We start from the raw sequence: 20,566 nt of genomic DNA on the forward strand, positions 1-20,566 counted from the left end.
TGGGACTAAAATTCTGGCTTCTAGCTACAAGGTAGATTCATCTGGAAACAGGACCTGATTAAGGCTGTAGATTGCAAACATTACAATCTATACAGGTAAAAAAGTTTGGGGTAGGCATTCTTCACATAATATAGGTTTAGCTCTTCTCAAGTAATCAGTGCAAATACTTATCATGTCCTGAGCTGTAAGAACCCTTTTCATATACATATTCTTAGGAATAGGTATCTTTTTGCCTATAGTCAGCTGAATAAGAAGAACCTTTACTATATGGCACCTAGATGTGAATGATCCTTGTTTGGGTGGGCTACTCCTTTCAGTAATACAAACATAAGAGTCTAATGTTTTATTTTCAGAATTCAGATTGTCAAATACAGGAATATTAACACTTACCATGTGCAAACTAGGAATTTATGTCTCAGAAATTATGCAAAAAAACTAATTTTAAGTATTCATTAGATAAATGAATGTATTTGCTCATGTACATTCAGTGTTTATGAACTTGATCAAAATCCTTTCTATGGGTTTATTATGACACAGAAACACTGTATAACCCAGAGTTTTACTTGAGGAAAAGGAAAGAGAAGGGAGAAAATAACTACATTCTCTCCCAACATTTTTTCAGTACTCTGATAAGAAATTTAATCTCATGATCCTAAATAGTAGCTTCACTGTGAATAAATGTTTAATCCACCTTTTAAAACATTATAAATCAAATATCAGCTATATGAGAAACTTCTGGTTAGCCTCACCCCTGATTCCCATCACACCTCTGGAAGATAGTTACTGGCAGGCCATAACACCCTCACATTGTCAGTGTCACACCTCACATCTCTCACTGTCTGCAGTGGGGCTTCTCCAATACCAGAGAGGACAGGGGGAACCCACTCAGTATGTGCATATCCATAGAAGTTCCCAGGACTGAGTGTCCAGGATTAAGACACAACCAGTGAGGGTGAAGAACCGCTCCCTCCAGTTGACTCCCATGTAGAGAATTCTAAGGGGCATTTTACACAATCCTCAGAAAGTTGTGGATTGTATCAAGTCACAGTTGGACTCAGTAGTGACTCTGACAATGCAAGTTTATAAGATTTTTTTCTCTTTTCCTCATCCTGCCCAGTCTCTCATCCCTGCTCCCTGGTGCTACCACCTAAATAAACTACCTAGACACAAGTCCTTATCTCAGGCTTTTGCTTTCAGGGAGAATCCAAGTCAAGGCTTGGAATGGGTTCCCCCTCTCCTCTGTGGTATTGGAGAAGCCCCACTGCAGACAGTGAAAGATGTGTGGTGTGACACTGACAATGTGAGGGTGTTAATGGCCTGCCAGGAACTATCTTCCACAGGCATGATGGGAAGCAGGGGCTAGGCTAACCAGAAGTTTCTGGTATAGCTGATACTTGGTTTATGTTTTAAGCCACTTGAAATCAAGAAAGCAGGTCCTTGGAATGATACTCTTGAATCAGATCACTACAAGACCAAATGGAAATAAGAGCCAATTGCTGGTGAGTTGCATGTGGCATCTCACCTATTGTGGGGTAAGATGAAGTTACAGGTGAGAGAACTGACTGCCAGCATCTAATCCCAATTCTGCATTTACTGACTTCATGCAGGTAATTTTTAAATGGCCATGGTTAGGAGTATTCACAGCACAAAAACTGTCAAACACTACAAATCAGGGCTTTCCCTTTCCCAGAATTCTCTTGAAAGGACTAGATGTTTGGGAAGCTGCTACAGAAGTTTGGCCAACCCTCCAGTTTTTAGCTTCTTTCTTCCCATACCCCATTTAAAGAGGTAACCTGATAACTTTTCCAGGATTTATGCTATAAATCACCAATTCCAAGGCTGCTCCTGTTCTAGCATAAAACAGCTGCTTCCACTATGGTCAAACTTGTATCCAAATGCAATAAATCTCTTTTTAGCAATTAAAAATTCTCCTGTAGTGTAGTTTGGGAAAGTTTCTAAATATACAGTACATTGTGGTCTGCTAGTGCTCAAGTGAGGTTTCCATTAACATAAACAAGTAATACATATTAGTCATATTCTATTTTTATAAAATTATATCATTTGTACTCCAACTACAATTTATTTTCAAACTTTTTATCTCTCAGGGCACATAATACTTGATAAGACAATGGGTCTACAGTCTCTATGTGAGTCATTTAACTATGTACCCACCTAATAAAAATATTAATTTATTATATTGCTTTTAAATAGTAATATCTGCCTGTCTAATATACTCTAAGGACAAGAGACTTTTCTTTCTCCCAATTTTCCTGTCTTTCCAAATACCAATTCCAAAATAAAAGCATATAAATATACTGAGGAGAAGAAATTTTTCTTTTCTGATTGGTTATCTTTCAGTGGTAAAAGCATATAGATACCCAGAATACTTGCCAGTCTCTAGAACAAGAACAAACCATGCTCTTCTTTCTCCAGCAAGCTTCCTTCAAAACACCCTCCAACCAATTTTTAAGACTGTCCATTTCCCCATACCCTATGGTAAAGAACAGGAAAGCCTGACCTGCCGCAGTCCATGAGGTTCCAAAGAGTCAGACAGACTGAGCGACTGAACAACACTTTCATAGTGATAGACACTCTGCTTGTCTTCAATTCCCCTACAATAAAAAACACTGCAACAGGAGACTTCCTTGTCAGTCCAGCGGCTGAGACTCCATGCTTTCAATACAGGGGGCACAGGTTTGATTGCTGGTCATGGAACTAAGATCCCACATACTGGTTGATCGGTCCAAAAATAAATTAATTAATTAAAAAGAAAAACACTGCAACAAAAACTCTTGTAGTAATACTTACTGTAGTAAGTGTTACTGTATATAGTGTTACTATAGATAGCGTTACTTACTGTAACCAACAAACCCAAAATTTTAGTACTCTCAGCTCCAAATCTACTATTGCTTTGTGATACTGGAGCTGGAACTCAGCACGCCCTCCTTCACCAGCTGGTTTTCTGTTAGCTTCTTCCAAGGACACTCAAAGGCAAGAGAGTAGGTGGAATTTGCTTTTTCCTATTTCCTTGCTGTTCATACAGCTCAGCCCAGCAATGGTTCTTCATTCCTTGAATCAGCAACAGCTGTTACAGGTTCAGCTCCTTTGTCCCAGAAATGTCCTGTCTGTATCCTTCATCCCAACAGTACTCTTTCCTCAGACAGCTGAGCCTGGCTCCACTGGACCAGCCTGAAGGTTTTAAGAATGCCTCTTCTTGCCTTTGTTCTCCCAAAGGGTGATAGCTGTGCCTGTATTCCCTCTGGTTTCCTGATTTTCAGCCCTCCAACACCAATTTAGCCATTTCCTAATAGTGAATTATTTTTACTAAATCTCCTCGTATGTTTTTTTATTTTTTTGACTAGATGCTGGACATACATATACAGTTGACTGGCACTAATTATGCTATAAAGTCACCATAAACACTGAACTAGTGACTACTGAACCATTGCTCCTAGGAGAAATACAGTTACTGTGAGTCTGTGGTCACAATATTTCCACTATGATCAATATTTACTTCTTGTTTTATGTGTGCTCCTGTTAAAAGCATCTTACTTAATACATTCTCTTTTTTTTACAACTGTTTATCTTCTGTCAACCCAATTTCCATTTTAAGAGTTTGGGGAAGAACAGTTTAAGAGCGCTCAGTGGCTGTTTCTACCCATTCCGTGGCCTGAGCAGTGCGAGCAGCAGACCAGCGTGCAGCGGCAGGCTGAGCACTCCACTCTTCAGTGGGGAACTGCTGAACAGGCACAGGAGGCACCGGCACACCTTGCGACCAGTCCAATACCTCAGGTTGAGGAGAAGTGAACTCTGGAGCGGAAGTAGTCCATGTACCCTGAAATTCCTCCTCAGTCACACCTTCTCAGCTGCTGCCTGCTCCTCCTTTTCAATCTCTTCAGGATATCTGTAGAAGCAGAGATGAGGCATGACTTCCCGTGGGTGTTCCACGCATGGGCAGAACTTCCCAGGTGAGCATCCACTGCATTCGACCCACTAAGTGAGCTCCCTTGTTGTTGCAGGGGATGGCAATATCCACATATCACAGTGGAGAATCTGTGTTACACAGAGCAATGTTAGGCAGGTTAACACAGGCTTCTGTGAGAGGCTGGTGGTCAGCCCTGGGATCAGTAAACACCAGAAATCATGTCTCCCAGAACACTGCATGTATCTGGTTAGTGAAGGCTCCAGGAGTGAAGCAGCCAACAATAGCAGTGGCAGCAGCAAACTTCAACAAAGCTCACTGGCCAGCGTTCCTAGAAGATATGACACCAACATCAGCTGGGTTTTCAATGGCAACAGTGAACAAGCTGCCAAAAGAATCTTCTCCCAGGCTCTCTTCAGATTTATGATTTAGATGCCATCATTTTTGTAGATGTACTGTTCCATGTAGAAGTCAAGGTTGGTGCCACCTAAGTCGGCTCCTACGGCAAGGAATTTGAGGACATTCTCCTCCTTCATTTGCAGAATGAAATCCATTTGAATTCTTGACCAGTAGCCCTATAACTCATATCTGAAAAAGCTTATGTAACACAAATATCTTCTCCATAAAATACATCACAGGCTCCTTGCACTTAAGAACACTAGAGAGCGCTTGAACACTATACATATGTGGGAGTCATTTTAGATAGTGAAATCACTATCAAAAGGCACAAAATTGGGATTTCCCTGGTAGTCGGGGGATTAAGAGTCTGCCTTCCAAAGGAGAGTACGCAGGTCCAATACCTGGTCAAAGAACTAAGATCCCACAAGCTGCAAAGCAAATAAGCCAGCATGGCACAACTAGAGAGCCCAAAGGCCACAAGAAACATCCCCTGTGGCGCAACTAAGATCTGACACACACAAATAAATAGGTAAATATTTTTTAAAGCTGTGGAAATACGTAATATTAAGGCTTTTTAATATGTATTAATATCTGTTTTCCAGTAGTCATATATGGATATGAGAGTTGGACTGTAAAGAAGACTGAGCACCAAAGAATTGATGCTTTTGAACTGTGGCATTGGAGAAGACTCTTGAGAGTCCCTTGGACTGCAAGGAAATCAAACCACTCAATTCTAAAGGAAATTAATCCTGAATATTCACTGGAAGGGTTGATGCTGAAGCTGAAGCTCCAATATTTTGGCCTCCTGATGCCAAGGACTGACTCATTAGAAAAGACCCTGATGCTGGGAAAGATCAAAGGCAGGAGGAGAAGGGGACAACAGAGGATGAGACAGTTGGATGGCATCACCGACTCGATGGACAGGAGTCTGAGAAAGCTCTGGGAGTTGGTGATGGACAGGCAAATCTGGTGTGCTGCAGTCCATAGGTCGCAAAGAGTTGGACTGGACTGAGCTACTTAACTGACTGACCGATTTCATATCTAGCAATCTCACAGAACTTTCCTTAGTTTTACATTTCTTGGTTGATTCCTATGTCATCTACAAATGATAATAGTGCTCCTTTTATACTCTGCTCTCTGTTCCCTCAGATATACCAGCCTGGGCTACTATGAACTTGGCTTAGTTCAGACAAACATTTCCTTTGATAAGTCTTACCTAATTGATTGGCCTCATATACAACCATCAATCCTTGTTCCCCAACTAAGTTAAATGCCAAGTTAAATGTACCAACCACATACTTCTTTCTATATACCTCTATTATAGAACTTAGCATATTGCATCAAAATTATGCATTCACATATTTCTGCACAAAAGAAATGAACTCTATCATATCTTACCCATGCTTATCCACCTAGGACCAAGCATGATCTCTAACACATAATATTCACTCAATAAAAGGTCGATAAGTAAATGAATAAATGTAATAGGCCAAAGTATTGCACACTGCTCACTCAGCACATGGAGAGAACAGATAAATATAAATATAATCACTTAAGTGAGTAACTCATGCTAAACAGCTTTCTTGGAGTCAATAAACATATGTCCAAAATCCCCAAAATTATACAATATAAGAATAAAGCTTAATCATACTTCCTTTATTTTTCAGTTAGTATTTTAAGTTATAATACCTAAGAACTAAGCACATTCACAGATTACAAAAAAAAATTAAATAAGCTTATAATTCAGTTCAGTCGCTCAGTCATGTCTGACTCTTTGCGACCCCATGAATCACAGCACGCCAGGCCTCCCTGTCCATTACCAACGTCCATCACCCACGTTCATCGAGTTGGTGATGCCATCCAGCCATCTCATCCTCTGTCATCCCCTTCTCCCCCTGCCCCCAATCCCTCCCAGCATCAGAGTCTTTTCCAATGAGTCAACTCTTCGCATGAGGTGGCCAAAATACTGGAGTTTCAGCTTCAGCATCGTTCCCTCCAAAGAAATCCCAGGGCTGTTCCCATTCAGAATGGACTGGTTGGATCTCCTTGCAGTCCAAGGGACTCTCAAGAGTCTTCTCCAACACCACAGGTCAAAAGCATCAATTCTTCGGTGCTCAGCTTTCTTCACAGTCCAACTCTCACATCCATACATGACCACAGGAAAAACCATAGCCTTGACTAGACGGACCTTTGTTGGCCAAGTAATGTCTCTGCTTTTGAATATGCTATCTAGGTTGGTCATAACTTTCCTTCCAAGGAGTAAGTGTCTTTTATAATTAATAGTACACTAATATATGCTTTTCCCTGCAAATTTCTAGGAAAGCTATAATATTATAATGACAATAAAAATAAACTTACTTTACCAAAGGTAACTTCCTCTGAGAGAGTTTTTTTATAAGTTTGAGTTTTTAAAAAGAAGAAAATAGGAATCTGAGATAATGCCTTCTTAAAACACCTTTTCCATAAAAATTTAAATTTTAAAGGTTAAATATCATTGTAGGAAAAAGTAGAGCCAGTTTTCCATTAACGTAAAATGTAAATAACTTAAACATTATTAGTCACAAAAATGAAGAGCTAAAACCAAGAATTTCAGCGATTGTACAAAGATGGCTCTAGAGTTAAACAAACTCTAATAGTGCTTCTAATAGTAATATCTAATAAGCTAAGCTAAGTCACTTCAGTCGTGTCCGACTCTGTGAGACCCCGTAGACAGCAGCCCACCAGGCCCCCCTGTCCCTGGGATTCTCCAGGCAAGAACACTGGAGTGGGTTGCCATTTCCTTCTCCAATGCATGAAAGTGAAAAGTGAAAGTGAAGTCGCTCAGTCATGTCCAACCTCAGCAACCCCATGGACTGCAGCCTACCAGGCTCCTCCGTCCATGGGATTCTCCAGGCAAGAGTAGTGGAGTGGGGTGCCACTGCCTTCTCCAAGTAATATCTAATAGTTATTGAGAATTTGTCAGACATTATCCTAGCACTTTATTTATAATGTAATGCTCATATGTATAAATTCTAATTTAAGTATAATGTAATGCTCACATTTATCAATTAGATACTGTTAGATTATTAGTTTGTTAGATGAGCTAGTCTAAACTCAAAGGTATTTATTTTCCAAAGACAGAAAACTAGTAAATGGAGAGGTGGTTTGTCTGGTTCCACAGGTCTTCCATCAACCCCTATGCTTAAGTAAGCAAGCACCTTTATGCTGAGATCCAAGGCAAGTAGGTTAAGTACCTTTTCAATTACTTATCATAGTCTCTAAATTCCTGCCTTTAAGGGTTTTAAGATAGAACCTGAGGTAGACTGTGAAAATATTTAATGGAAGAAATGAATCCAAAAGGCACTGAGCAGCAAAAGGGTCAGTAAACTGAGGAGACAGGAAGTATACAAGCCTAAAAGGAGGTCTCAAAAGGAGAAGACATGAAATGGAAAACACAAAATTGTAACAAATTAACATTTTTAAGCACCAGCAACTGCCTACTTTACAGTTTCACCAAATTGTCTATGCCTTTTTGACAATACGAGAAGATATTGGTAAGTAGATACAAAATAATATTGTAAGCAAGGAACTGCTCCCTCATCTCAACTTCTAAAAAGATAACCTTCCATAGTACAAATGTGGAAAATAAAGAGAATGAAATTATGAACTTTTAAGCTTTTAAGCAGTCTTTAAATAGTATGTTTACAACATACTATTTAATGACTTTTACAAAGTACTTTTATTCCATAATGTAAGTCCAAAAAAGACCAAAGTTTCAAATTATATAGATCATATTTTCTAAAATTTGTATAAGTATGTGTAAGAAAAAACCCTTAAAGAAATATTGAGGGAGGACAATTTTAGAAGACAAAAAAAAATTCTTTTATTTTCATCTTTACATCGGGATTTCTAGGCCAAGGCCAGTAATTTGTCAATGCAGTTTTGGCAAAAACACTGGAGGGCACTCTATCAGTGAATAATAGGGTAAAAGTGCAAGTGAAAGTCGCTCAGTCCTGTCTGACTCTTTGCAACCCCATGGACTATACAGTCCATAGAATTCTCCAGGCCTGAATACTGGAGTGGGAAGCCTTTCCCTTCTCCAGGGGATCTTCCCAACCCAGGGATGGATTCCAGGTCTCCTGCATTGCATGGTGTAGTAGGATAGTTCTCCACTATCCAAATTTTAATGTGAGTCCTGTATTAGAACCACCCAGTGGTCCAGTGGTTAAGACTCCATGCTCCTAATACAGGGAGCCCAGGTTTAATTCTTGATCAGGGAACTAGATCCCACAGGCCACAACTAAGAGTTTACATGCCACAGCTAAAGATCTTGCATGCTGCAACTATGACCTGGCACAGCCAAATAAATAATGTTTTTAAAACACAGTTTAAAAATAAATAAAGAACCACCATGAGGGCTTATTAAAACAGGGCTTGCTGGATCCCACCCCTAGAATTTCTGAATCAATAGATACTGTAGTTCTGACAAGTTCCTAGGTGATGCCAATGCTGCTGGTCTGGGACCCACACTTAAAGAAACACTGTTTTAAATAATTACTATAATTATTACATATACATATATATTTATATACATAATTTAATTAAAATGTAATTTATTTTACTTATTATTTTATTATACTACTTTGCTTATTGTTTTCTATTTAATTTACTATCCATAATTAATATAATTAAACTTTGTGCTTTTTTATAAATCTCCATAGTTACATAGATTTATCAGGTATACATTAGTTGTGTGGTATTTTATTCCACACTAAAACAGGAAAAAGAGACTAGCTGTATATTTGATTGATAGAACAAAACAACAAATTTGGCTTAACTGCTACCCATGACTAACCAAAGCTGGTGAGAGTCTGCTTTCCAGAGAGAACGTTTCTTCCTTTCAATCTTCCTCATTCATTTCTAAATCTCATTTACAAAATAAACAGCTAGATAATAAGAAAAGCAGAAATTTGAAGGCAAGATATCCAATTTTTAAAAATAGAGTTTTAGGAGAAAACAAAAAGATAAAAGCATTCTCTGACCCTTTCCCTATTCCCTTCTCTTCCACCCCCCACAATGGTACCAGAAATTATTCTCCATAAAATTCTACCCACTTTAAGCCCTGTTCAAAGGAGAATCTCCATCACAGAATGACAATGATGATCATCTTACAGCATATGACAAATGAGAGCATACATGCTGGTAAAAAAGCTAAAACATTTACAGATCTATTAACTTATTTGCTAAATGAACCATTCTTTATGAGATTTGCCTACTCGGCAGCCTGCATTTTCAAAGTCCTATAGCAGTACACTTCTAAATATCCTAAAACAAAAACAGTAAATAAAATATTATTCTAGGTTTTTGAATACTATGTTCTGATTTAATTTCTACATGACTGGATTCAAAGAACATGATAGGAAGGAAGGACATTAATATCCTTTTGAGATTTTCTGATAAGAAAACTATAAACTGTATAAAGTGAAGCTCTAAAGGAATTGCATGGTCAGAATATAATAATTTGGCTTATTTCCATGGTGGCTGATATATTAAGAACAAATTTTGAAGCCACTGTACCAGTTTATGTTCTAGAAAAAGTATCCATATTAAGATTGGGCAATCTTTGGGGATGATAAAAATGTTTTAGAACTAGAAAGTGGTGATGGTTGCACAACACTGTGAGAGTACTAAATGCTACTGAATTGTTCACTTTAAAATGGCTAATTTGGGGGCTTTCTTGGTGGCTCAGTGGTAAAGAATCTGACTGCCAATGCAGGAGACACGGGTTTGATCCCTGGTCCAGGAAGATCCCACATGCCGCGGAGCAACTGAGCCCATGCACAACTATTGAGCCTGGGCTCTAGAGCCCATGCTCACATTAAAAGAAGTGAGAAGCCCGCGCACTGCAACCAAGAGTGCCCTCACTCATCACAACTAGAGCCTGTCAAGCAACGAAGACCCAACACAGCAAAAAAAAAATAATAATAATAAAGTGAGTAATTTTTCTTTTGTCTTTTTCACTTCAGTAAAAAAAATAATAGTAATAAAAGCAAAAACAAAAATCAGCAAGACAACTTTCACAATGTCCATGTCCTTTTAAGATTCTTGCTCCTGACATTTTACAAAAGGAAGAAAACTTTTAAAAGGAAAATATTACATTTCTTATGTATAAACCCAATGGCCAAAAAATCTTCAATGCTAAACTCCCAAATGTATTGAGAGAGTCAATTACTAAGCAGGTTGATTAGAACTCTGGGGGTCCCCAAGGACAGAGGGGTCTGGAATTCTCAAGTAGGAGGAAAGGACAAACTTTTTTTCCTCTACATTCCTTAGGATTATATAACAATAATGTATCCTGCTTGAGGACAGTTTCTGGGGAAAAAAAAAAAAAACATTTTGGCTAATCTTGTTATCTTAAAATGTAAATTATGGGAGTGGGTCTAGTAAGGTCTTTACAACTTCCAGACATTTTTTTGATTCACTTAATAACTATTTTTCTGGACTCCAAAATCACTGCAGATGGTGATTGCAGCCATGAAATTAAAAGACACTTACTCCTTGGAAGGAAAGTTATGACCAACCTACACAGCATATTAAAAAGCAGAGACATTACTTTGTCAACAAAGGTCCATCTAGTCAAGGCTATGGTTCCAGTGGTCACATATGGATGTGAGAGTTGAACTATAAAGAAAGCTGACCGCTGAAGAATTGATGCTTTTGAACTGTTAGAGTCCCTTGGACTGCGAGGAGATCCAACCAGTCCATCCTAAAGGAGATCAGTCCTGCGTGTTCATTGGAAGGACTGATGCTGAAGCTGAAACTCCAATTCTTTGGCCACCTGATGCGAAGAGCTGACTCATTTGAAAAGACCCTAATGTTGGGAAAGATTGAGAGCAGGAGGAGAAGGAGACAACAGAGGATAAGATGGTTGGATGGCATCACCCATCAATGGACATGGGTTTGGGTGGACTCTGGGAGTTGGTGATGGACAGGGAGGCCTGGCGTGCTGCTTTTCATGGGGTCACAGAGTTGGACATGACTGAGCGACTGAACTGAACTGAATAACTAATTAAGAGTGTATAACTTTATTGCTAATACTAGTGAGGGGGTACTCTTTCTGCCCCCTTCTGATGTCTATGTCAGAAGCTTTCTCTATCCCTTTTATACTTTAATAAAACTATTACACAAGAGCTCTGAGCAATCAAGCCTCATCTCTGGCCCCAGATTGAATTCTTCTCCAGAGGCCAAGAATCCCGGCATCTTCTTGGTTCAGCAAAACCTTTCAGTATTTAATTTGATTGGTTTCCCCAACCCACCTGTCTCTTCATCTACTCTCCCCTCTCTCTTGGAGTGACAGTCCCACTCTGACTTCACACATGTTATCAGTAGTTCTAGAGAAATTTTCAAAAATTTCTAAGTAAAACTTTACACGTATATCTGAATGGTACACAGTTTTAGAAAAGAAAGTGTCATAAAATCTCAAAAATCATAATTTTTACAACTATTGTTGACTTTATCTTTTGGTGAGTAAAAACTTTACATTACTAATTTCACCCAAACTAAGAAGTCACTTTGTGTTCTAAGCACTTACTAATGATATAACTTCTAATTAAAAATGCACTGTGCTTTAGGGTTTAAAAAAAGACATAACCTTTCATTTCAGAGCCCATCAGTGATAGAATGGCCTTATTTCTTACTACATTATTTACAAATAATGAGCCAAAAATACAAAAATGGGCAGCGGTTTTATAACGGAGATATTCTAACAGTGTATGAAATTAGATAAAATATCTTCCAATTTACAATCTCTCACACAACATATTAGTTTCTCATTATTTTTTATTTGTCCATATAACTCTATAAGACCTGACTATTAAAACTGTGCACTATAACTTATCAAGAAAAGATTAATAGGTTAAAGATGGCAAATTGAGCACACCCTTATCTTCTCTTCCTCTCAAGACTTCATTAAAATTATACAGTTAAGCAAACAAGTCCAGCTCCTAAATGATCAGAGAGCAAACATACCAAACTTGGAACAGTGTTTATGGGAGACATAGGAAAAATAGCAGGTTCACAGTCCTGTGTTGCCCATTACATAGCCAAAAAATGTAAATGGCTAGGTATGTGATATAGGTACTTGCTCGAAATGAAAATATAATAATGTACAGGAATTGTAATGAATTACCCATGTACTTGTATTACATACATTTATTTAAATTTTTAATTTAGGGACTTCGCTGGTGGTCCAAGACTACCAGCTAAGTGGCTAAGACTCCATTCTCTCAATGCAGGGACTGAGGTTCAATCCCTGGTGAGGGAACTAGATCTCACATGATGCAACTAAGAGTTCACAGTTCAGTTCAGTTGCTCAGTCGTGTCCAACTGTTTGTGACCCCATAAACCACATGCCACAACTAAAAGGATCCTGAAAGCTGCAAATTAAAAAACAAACAAACAAAAACCCCGTATGCTGCAATGAAGATAGAAGATCCTACATGTTGCAAATAAAACCTAGTACAGCCAAACAGATAAATAAATAAATACAGCAAAAATAAAATTTTAATTTAAAAATCAGTAAAGTTCTGTTTTAGAAAAGTTCAGATTAAAAAATAAAATAGCCCATAAAAATTTTCTTTGAAAAGTTGCTACTATACTTTCAGCTCAAAAGATTTTATTTTTCCTGAAAGAGTACCAGCTCAAATCATGATAAATCTATTTGAATGTGTCCAAGGCATTTTAAATACAATAGATATCTACAGTGGAATTCTCTATCATTCACTCACTCTCAACTTACTCTCCATTCCTAGATCATACCCACATCCCATTTCAGTGCGTTGATTCAACATTTCATTCACTCACTCTCAACTTACTCTCCATTCCTAGATCATACCCACATCCCATTTCAGTGCGTTGATTCAACATTTAGGGAAGAAGCTGTCCTCGGCTTGGAGAAGGGCCACAAGGAGGACTTATGTATTCTCTTCTATTGCTCAAAACAATTCAGTTCTTGTCCTAAACTTGTGCTTCCTACTCAGCTTCTCCAAGCTAGGCTTCAACAGTATGTGAACCGTGAACTTCCAGATGTTTCAGCTGGTTTTAGAAAAGGCAGAGGAACCAGAGATCAAATTGCCAACATCCATTGGATCACAGAAAAAGCACGAGAGTTCCAGAAAAATATCTACTTTTGCTCCATTGACTATGCTAAAGCCTTTGACTGTGTGGATCACAACACTATGGAAAATTCTTAAAGAGAGAGGAATACCAGACCACCTTACCTGCCTCCTGAGAAATCTATATGCAGGTTAAGAAGCACAGTTCGAACCAGACAAGGAACAACAACATGGTTCCAAATTGGAAAAGGAGTATGTCAAGGCTGTATATTGTCACCTTGCTTATTTAACTTATGTGCAGAGTGCATCATGAAAAATGCCAGGCTTGGTAAAGCACAAGCTGGAATCAAGATTGCCGGGAGAAATATCAATACCTTCAGATATGCAAATGACATCACCCTTATGGAAGAACGTGAAGAGGACCCAAAAAGTTTCTTGATGAAGGTGAAAGAGGAGAGTGAAAAAGCTGGCTTAAAACTCAACATTCACAAAAACGAAGATCATGGCATCCAATCCCATCACTTCATGGCAAATAGATGGGGAAACAGTGGAAACAGTGACAGAATTTATTTTCTTGGGCTCCAGAATTACTGCAGATGGTAACTGCAGCCATGAAATTAAAAGACACTTGCTCCTTGGGAGAAAAGCTATGACCAACCTAGGCAGCATACTAAGAAGCAGAAATATTACTTTACTGACAAAGGTCTGTCTAGTCAAAGCTATGGTTTTTCCAGAGTCATGTATAGATGTGAGAGTTGGACTATAAAGAAGACTGAGTGCTGAAGAATCAATGCTTTTGAACAGTGGTGTTGGAAAAGCCTCTTGAGAGTCCCTTGGACAGCAAGGAGATCAAACCAGTCCATCCTAAAGGAAATCAGTCCTGAACGTTCATTGGAAGGACTCATGCTGAAGCTGAAGCTCTGATACTTTGGCCATGTGATGCCAAACTAATTCACTGGAAAAGACCCTGATGCTGAGAAAGACTGAAGGACGGAGGAGAAGGGGATAACAGAGGATAAGATGGTTGGATGGCATCACCGACTCAATGAACATGAGTTTGAGCAAGCTCTAGGAGTTGGTGATTGACAGGCATGTCTGGTTTGCTGCTGTCCATGGGGTCACAAAGAGTTGGACACAACTGAGCAATTGAACTAAACTGACTCAACACTCAGCAAAGGAAGATTGGAAAGTATCTAACTGAACACACCTTCCATAGGTAACAGTTTAGCAACATCTTTCATTGTTGGAGCATGTTGGCCACAAATATCCCATTATTAGCGCCCCCCATCATTCCAAGTGTTTTAGTGCTTCCTGTCATATTTACTTTTCTTCCTGAGAGACATTCAGGAAAACACCATTTTCTCCATCCCATTACATTGCCACTGACGTTTTAGTAACACTTATAAGTGAACATTTGGGGGAGCTTCCTGGTGGCCAGAACCTAAATTTGATGCTGCACTTTAAACAATACAAAAGAAGAAACCACAGTCCTTACCCTTCAAAGTTTCCCTTTCCATTAAAAGGCTGCAACTGGACCTTTAAAAAGGAGACAGATTTTCAGAAAACACTTACCCTCCACCAGGGAATTTATTTGTCTCATAACAAAATAAAAACAGACTGGGATAGTTTTTATTATGTCCAGCTCAAACTCATCCAGAAGCAGTGTCAGTTCCTTCTATCAACTATGTAAAACCCACTTATAGACTTGAGCCTTATTAAATAACTCTTTCCCTTTCTCTTTTTCTGGCCAATTAAAATTCCTGTGGTCATGTATGGATGTGAGAGTTGGACTGTGAAGAAGGCTGAGCGCCGAAGAATTGATGCTTTTGAACGGTGGTGTTGGAGAAGACTCTTGACAGTCCCTTGGACTGCAAGGAGATCCAACCAGTCCATTCTGAAGGAGATCAGCCGTGGGATTTCTTTGGAAGGAATGATGCTAAAGCTGAAACTCCAGTACCTTGGCCACCTCATGGGAAGAGTTGACTCATTGGAAAAGACCCTGACGCTGGGAGGGATTGGGGGCAGGAGGAGAAGGGGATGACAGAGGATGAGATGACTGGATGGCATCACTGACTCGATGGACATGAGTCCGAGTGAACTCCAGGAGTTGGTGATGGACAGGGAGGCCTGGCGTGCTGCAATTCATGGGGTCGCAAAGAGTCAGACACGACTGAGCGACTGAACTGAACTGAACTAACCTGTGTTCAAATATTAATTCTACATTTTAATTAATTCAAATTAATTTCCCTTTTTTTAAAAAAAATAATGAACTTAAGAACTGTGTGAAGATGGACTATGACTATGGTCAAAATCAGTGTGTCGTTGGGACTGAAACATTAACAATCATATAATACATTCTGAATTCTGGAAGTGAAAGTTGAAAAATCTTCTGTTTCTGGGAATTCAAATCAAACAGATAAAAATTTATTGAGTGCTTACCCAAGACAAGCATCCAATAAGGACAAATATGAAGAAATAAAAGATTCAAAAACACATCTGATCCTGAAAAAGTGAATAATCTAACAGAAGAAAATAATATGGTTTTACCTATCACAAAAGGGATAATTCACATAACAGTCAATCAAAACAAGGAGGAACTATTTATTGCTTATTATCAAAATATAAGAGAATAATCAGACTGGACATAAGAAAGTCAAGAGTGCAGAGAAACAGATACCAAGATACTTCCAGTGTGTATGCAAATTGGGAAAACAACTCTAAAGGACAATTTGGCAACAAGTACTAACATCCTTTTTAAAATACATACTTTTAATCAGAAATTGCATATCTAGGGATTTTTCCCAAAGAAATAACCTGTCAAGTATTTAAAGACACAGGTACTACAAGGAAGCAAGCAACACGGTTTGTAACCATGAATAATTACAAATAATCTAAATGCCCTACAATATGGACATGAAAGTGATGACATAGCTGGCTAACCATCGGCATGGAAATATCTTTAAGATAGGATAAATGGGAAAAAGAAGCTTTATTAAAAATACAAAGTATTTTTCCAAATAATATATACCATTGTTTTTAAAGACAAGTAATGTCCCCACAAAAAAATAAAATAAAAATAAAGACAAGTTATGTCCCCACACAGTCTAGAATAAAAGGCTTAGAGCAAGGCTCAGAAATGTGAATTTTCAACATTCCCCCTCCCTGCACATGCACACACACATACACACACACACATATACAACTGACCTGGGTAATCCTGGCACAAGTGTTCTATAGAGGACCCTTTGAAACATGGTGTATGAACATACCTCAAATTTGAGAGTGACTATATGTGCAAAATAGAAACATGATAAAATAAGAAAGTACAGTCTGGAAGTGATGTTTAATTGGAAGATTGAGAGAAGAAAGAATAAGAAAATGAAATATAATACATCTACTCAGACTATCAAGTAACCATTAAAATAATAACCACAGTGACAGAAATAGACAATATGATATAGTTTTAACTTATGTCAATCAACAGCCAAAAAAAAAAAAAAAACACAAAAATCTAGATCAAAAAAAGGCAAAGGAATTTGTGACTACACAGATGGACCTTGAGGGCATTATGTTAAGTAATACCTTTCTCAGACAAAGAAAAACAAATACTGTATTATGTCACCAATATGTGGAATATTTTTAAAGCTGTACTCATAAAAATAGTAAAATGGTAGTTACCAGGGGCTAAGGGGTAGGGAAACTGGGGAGATGTTATTTAAGGGAACAAACTTGCCGCTAGACAATAAATAAGTCCTAAAGACCTGCTGTACAACACAGTGATTGTAGGAAACACACTGTATTATAGATTTCAAAGGGACTAGATCTTAATTATTCTTCCCACAAAAAATGAAATAATAATTATGTGACATGATACAGGTGTTACCTAATGCTGTAATGGTAATCATATTGCAATATACAGGTGCATCAAATCAAAACACTGTATATTTAAACCTACACAATATTATAAATCAATTAAATCTTGATTTTAAAAAATAGGCAAAGGATTTGAAAAGACTTTTTTCAAAGGCGATATACTAATAGCCTATAAACACATTAGAAAGAGTTCAACATCATTAGTCATTCAGTTCAGTTCAGTTCAGTCGCTCAGTCGTGTCCAACTCTTTGCAACCCCATGAATTGCAGCACGCCAGGCCTCCCTGTCCATCACCAACTCCCGGAGTTCACCCAGACTCACGTCCATAGAGTCAGTGATGCCATCCAACCATCTCATCTTCTGTCGTCCCCTTCTCCTCCTGCCCCCAATCCCTCCCAGCATCAGTCTTTTCCAATGAGTCAACTCTTCGCATGAGGTGGCCAAAGTACTGGAGTTTCAGCTTTAGCATCATTCCTTCCAAAGAAATCCCAGGGCTGATCTCCTTCAGAATGGACTGATTGGATCTCCTTGCAGTCCAAGGGACTCTCAAGAGTCTTCTCCAACACCACAGTTCAAAAGCATATTACATTAAGTAAAATAAGTCAGACACAAAAAGATAAATACTGTATGATTCTACCTAAGAGAGATGACCAAGAGCTGAGGAAGAGAGGGAGGAATCAGGAGTTATTGTTTAATAAGCACAGAATTTCCATTCAGGATGATGAGAAGGTTCTGGAAATGGATAGTGGTTGGTACAACACTGTAATTGCATTCAGTGTCCCTGAATCCTGAATTGTACACTTAAAAATAGTTAAAATGGCATATTTTGTGTTATGCATATTTTGTCACAATCTTTTAAAGGCAACACAGAAAATTACTGTCAAAACACACACAAAAATTAAAAAATAGTGATGTATGGTATAGTCACATATAACCTTGAAAATGGTACGATAAGTGAAAAAAGCTGGACACAAAAATCCACATATCATATGATTCCATTTATATGCAATGTACAGAATAGGCAAACCTATAGGGAAAGATCTAAGATCATGGCAGCCGGTTCCATCACTTCATGGCAAATAGATGGGGAAACAGTGACAGAATTTATTTTGGGGGGGGGCTCCAAAATCACTACAGACGGTGACTGCAGCCATGAAATTAAAAGATGCTTGCTCCTTGGAAGAAAAGTTATGACCAACCCTAACAGCATATCAAAAAGCAAAGACATTACTTTGCCAACAAAGGTCCATCCAATCAAAGTTATGGTTTTTCCAGTAGTCATGTATGGATGTGAGAGTTGGACTATACAGAAAGCTGAGTGCCGAAGAATTGATGCTTTTGAACTGTGTTGTTGGAGAAGACTCTTGAGAGTCCCTTGGACTGCAAGGAGATCCAACCAGCCCATCCTAAAGGAAATCAGTCCTGAATACTCACTGGAAGGACTGATGCTGAAACTAAAACTCCAATACTTTGGCCACCTGATGTGAAGAACTGACTCATTGGAAAAAAACCCTGATGCTGAGAAAGACTGAAGGCAGGAGGAGAAGGGAATGACAGAGGATGAGATGGTTGGATGGCATCACCGACTCTATAGACATGAGTTTGAGTAAGCTCCTGGAGTTGGTGGTGGACAGGGAAGCCTGGCGTGCTGCAGTCCATGGGGTCACAAAGAGTTAGACACGACTGAGCGACTCAACTGAACTGAACTGATAGGGACAGAAACAGATTAATTGCCAGGAAACAGAAAGAGTGAAAGAGTAGGAGTGATTGCTTAATGGGTACAGGGTTTCTTCCTAGGATGATGAAAATGTTCTATAGTAAGATATTGTGGAAAAACCCAAACGAACTTTTTGGCTAGCCCAGTAGATAATGGTGATGGTTTCACATAATGAATGTACTGGAAGCCCCTGACATGTACTTTAATGGTTAAAATTGGGAATTTTATGTTATATGAATTTATCTCAATAAAACAAAAGCAGAAAAATTGTCACACACACAATTAAAATTATGAAAAACCTATGTAAGTGTAAGGGGAAAGATAAAGCAGAGACGCTAAAAAAGGCTTGAGTGGGTCAGGGTTTTTTCTATTTCTTAAAACTTTTTATAACATTACTACATTGTTTTCATAATAAAAAGAGAACTATCATGTATCAAGTACCTACTAAAAAATTAAGCACTCTGTTAGGCATTGTCATGAATTGTAAGTACTTTCCAACATACTGGGTGAACAGGAAACATTTGACAGAAACATGGAAATGAGAGCAAAGGAATCTAGTTATGGGCATGGGGGATTGAATTCTTAGTTATATATTGTTATTTAGCAATCCCAAAACATGATTTTAGAAAAAAGATTTGTATATTTAATTCATAAGCTTATATAAGCTGCCTAAAGTCAACACTTGATTTTCCCTTATAATTGAATAGCCCCAAAGAGAAATCAGAATTAGAAAGAGACAGCATTCTTTTACAAAGAACCAGGACAGTGTTAAAGTTATAATTCCTTAAAGTTAAAAGAAAACTGCTCTGTGAGTCATAGCTGTATTTTTATATAATTCATAAAGTTATTTTTATGACCTCTGTTCATAATATCAGTTGCCTTTATAAAAACCACTTGGAGTAACAACCTGGAGGATAGGACTGGGTAGGGGGTTGGGGAGAGACTCAAGAGGGCAGGGAGATGAGTATACTTATGACTGATTCACACTGTTGTATGGCAGAAGCCAACACAAAATTTTAAAGAAATTATTCTCCAATTAAAAATAAATTTTTAAAAATAATTTTTAAAAAATCCCACTTGGAAACCCCAGTAACATCAGTTCTATATAGAGAGCCAGTCCAAAGAGTTTTAGAAGGCAATTCAATTCTTATAAATAAGCTGGGTGAAGATTTCATCCTTAATAAATTTATTCTGCCCTTTTGATATTTAATTGCACTTAAAAGTATACTAAGATGTCTTTAGTAGAAATAGATCTCTGCTGTTTCAAAATCAGTAGGTGCTACTATTGAGAACTCAAGACTGAATATCATACTAGCATCATACCCTTCAAGAAAAGAGGATTTCCATCATTCTTGACTTTATTTCTTAGTTGACATGGCATTAGAGGACTGATTAGGTAGGAAAATCCTACCAATAAATTGTTCTAGTCCCTACTAGGATATATCTCCAGTCTTCTTTAAAATATATACATATAAGCAATATAATAGGCATATTGAAAAGCAGAGACATTACTTTGCCAACAAAGGTCCGTCTAGTCAAGGCTATGGTTTTTCCAGTAGTCA

At 38.1% G+C, this 20,566-nt stretch overlaps 1 pseudogene; it reads right to left on the reverse strand.

The window, feature by feature from the left end:
* Positions 1 to 3,631: 3,631 nt before the first annotated feature.
* LOC100139311 (small ribosomal subunit protein uS2B-like) lies at positions 3,632 to 4,639 on the reverse strand (annotated as a pseudogene).
* Positions 4,640 to 20,566: the final 15,927 nt, after the last annotated feature.

Source organism: Bos taurus, chromosome 28 (assembly GCF_002263795.3).
Source record: "Bos taurus isolate L1 Dominette 01449 registration number 42190680 breed Hereford chromosome 28, ARS-UCD2.0, whole genome shotgun sequence".
Lineage (NCBI taxonomy): Eukaryota > Metazoa > Chordata > Mammalia > Artiodactyla > Bovidae > Bos > Bos taurus.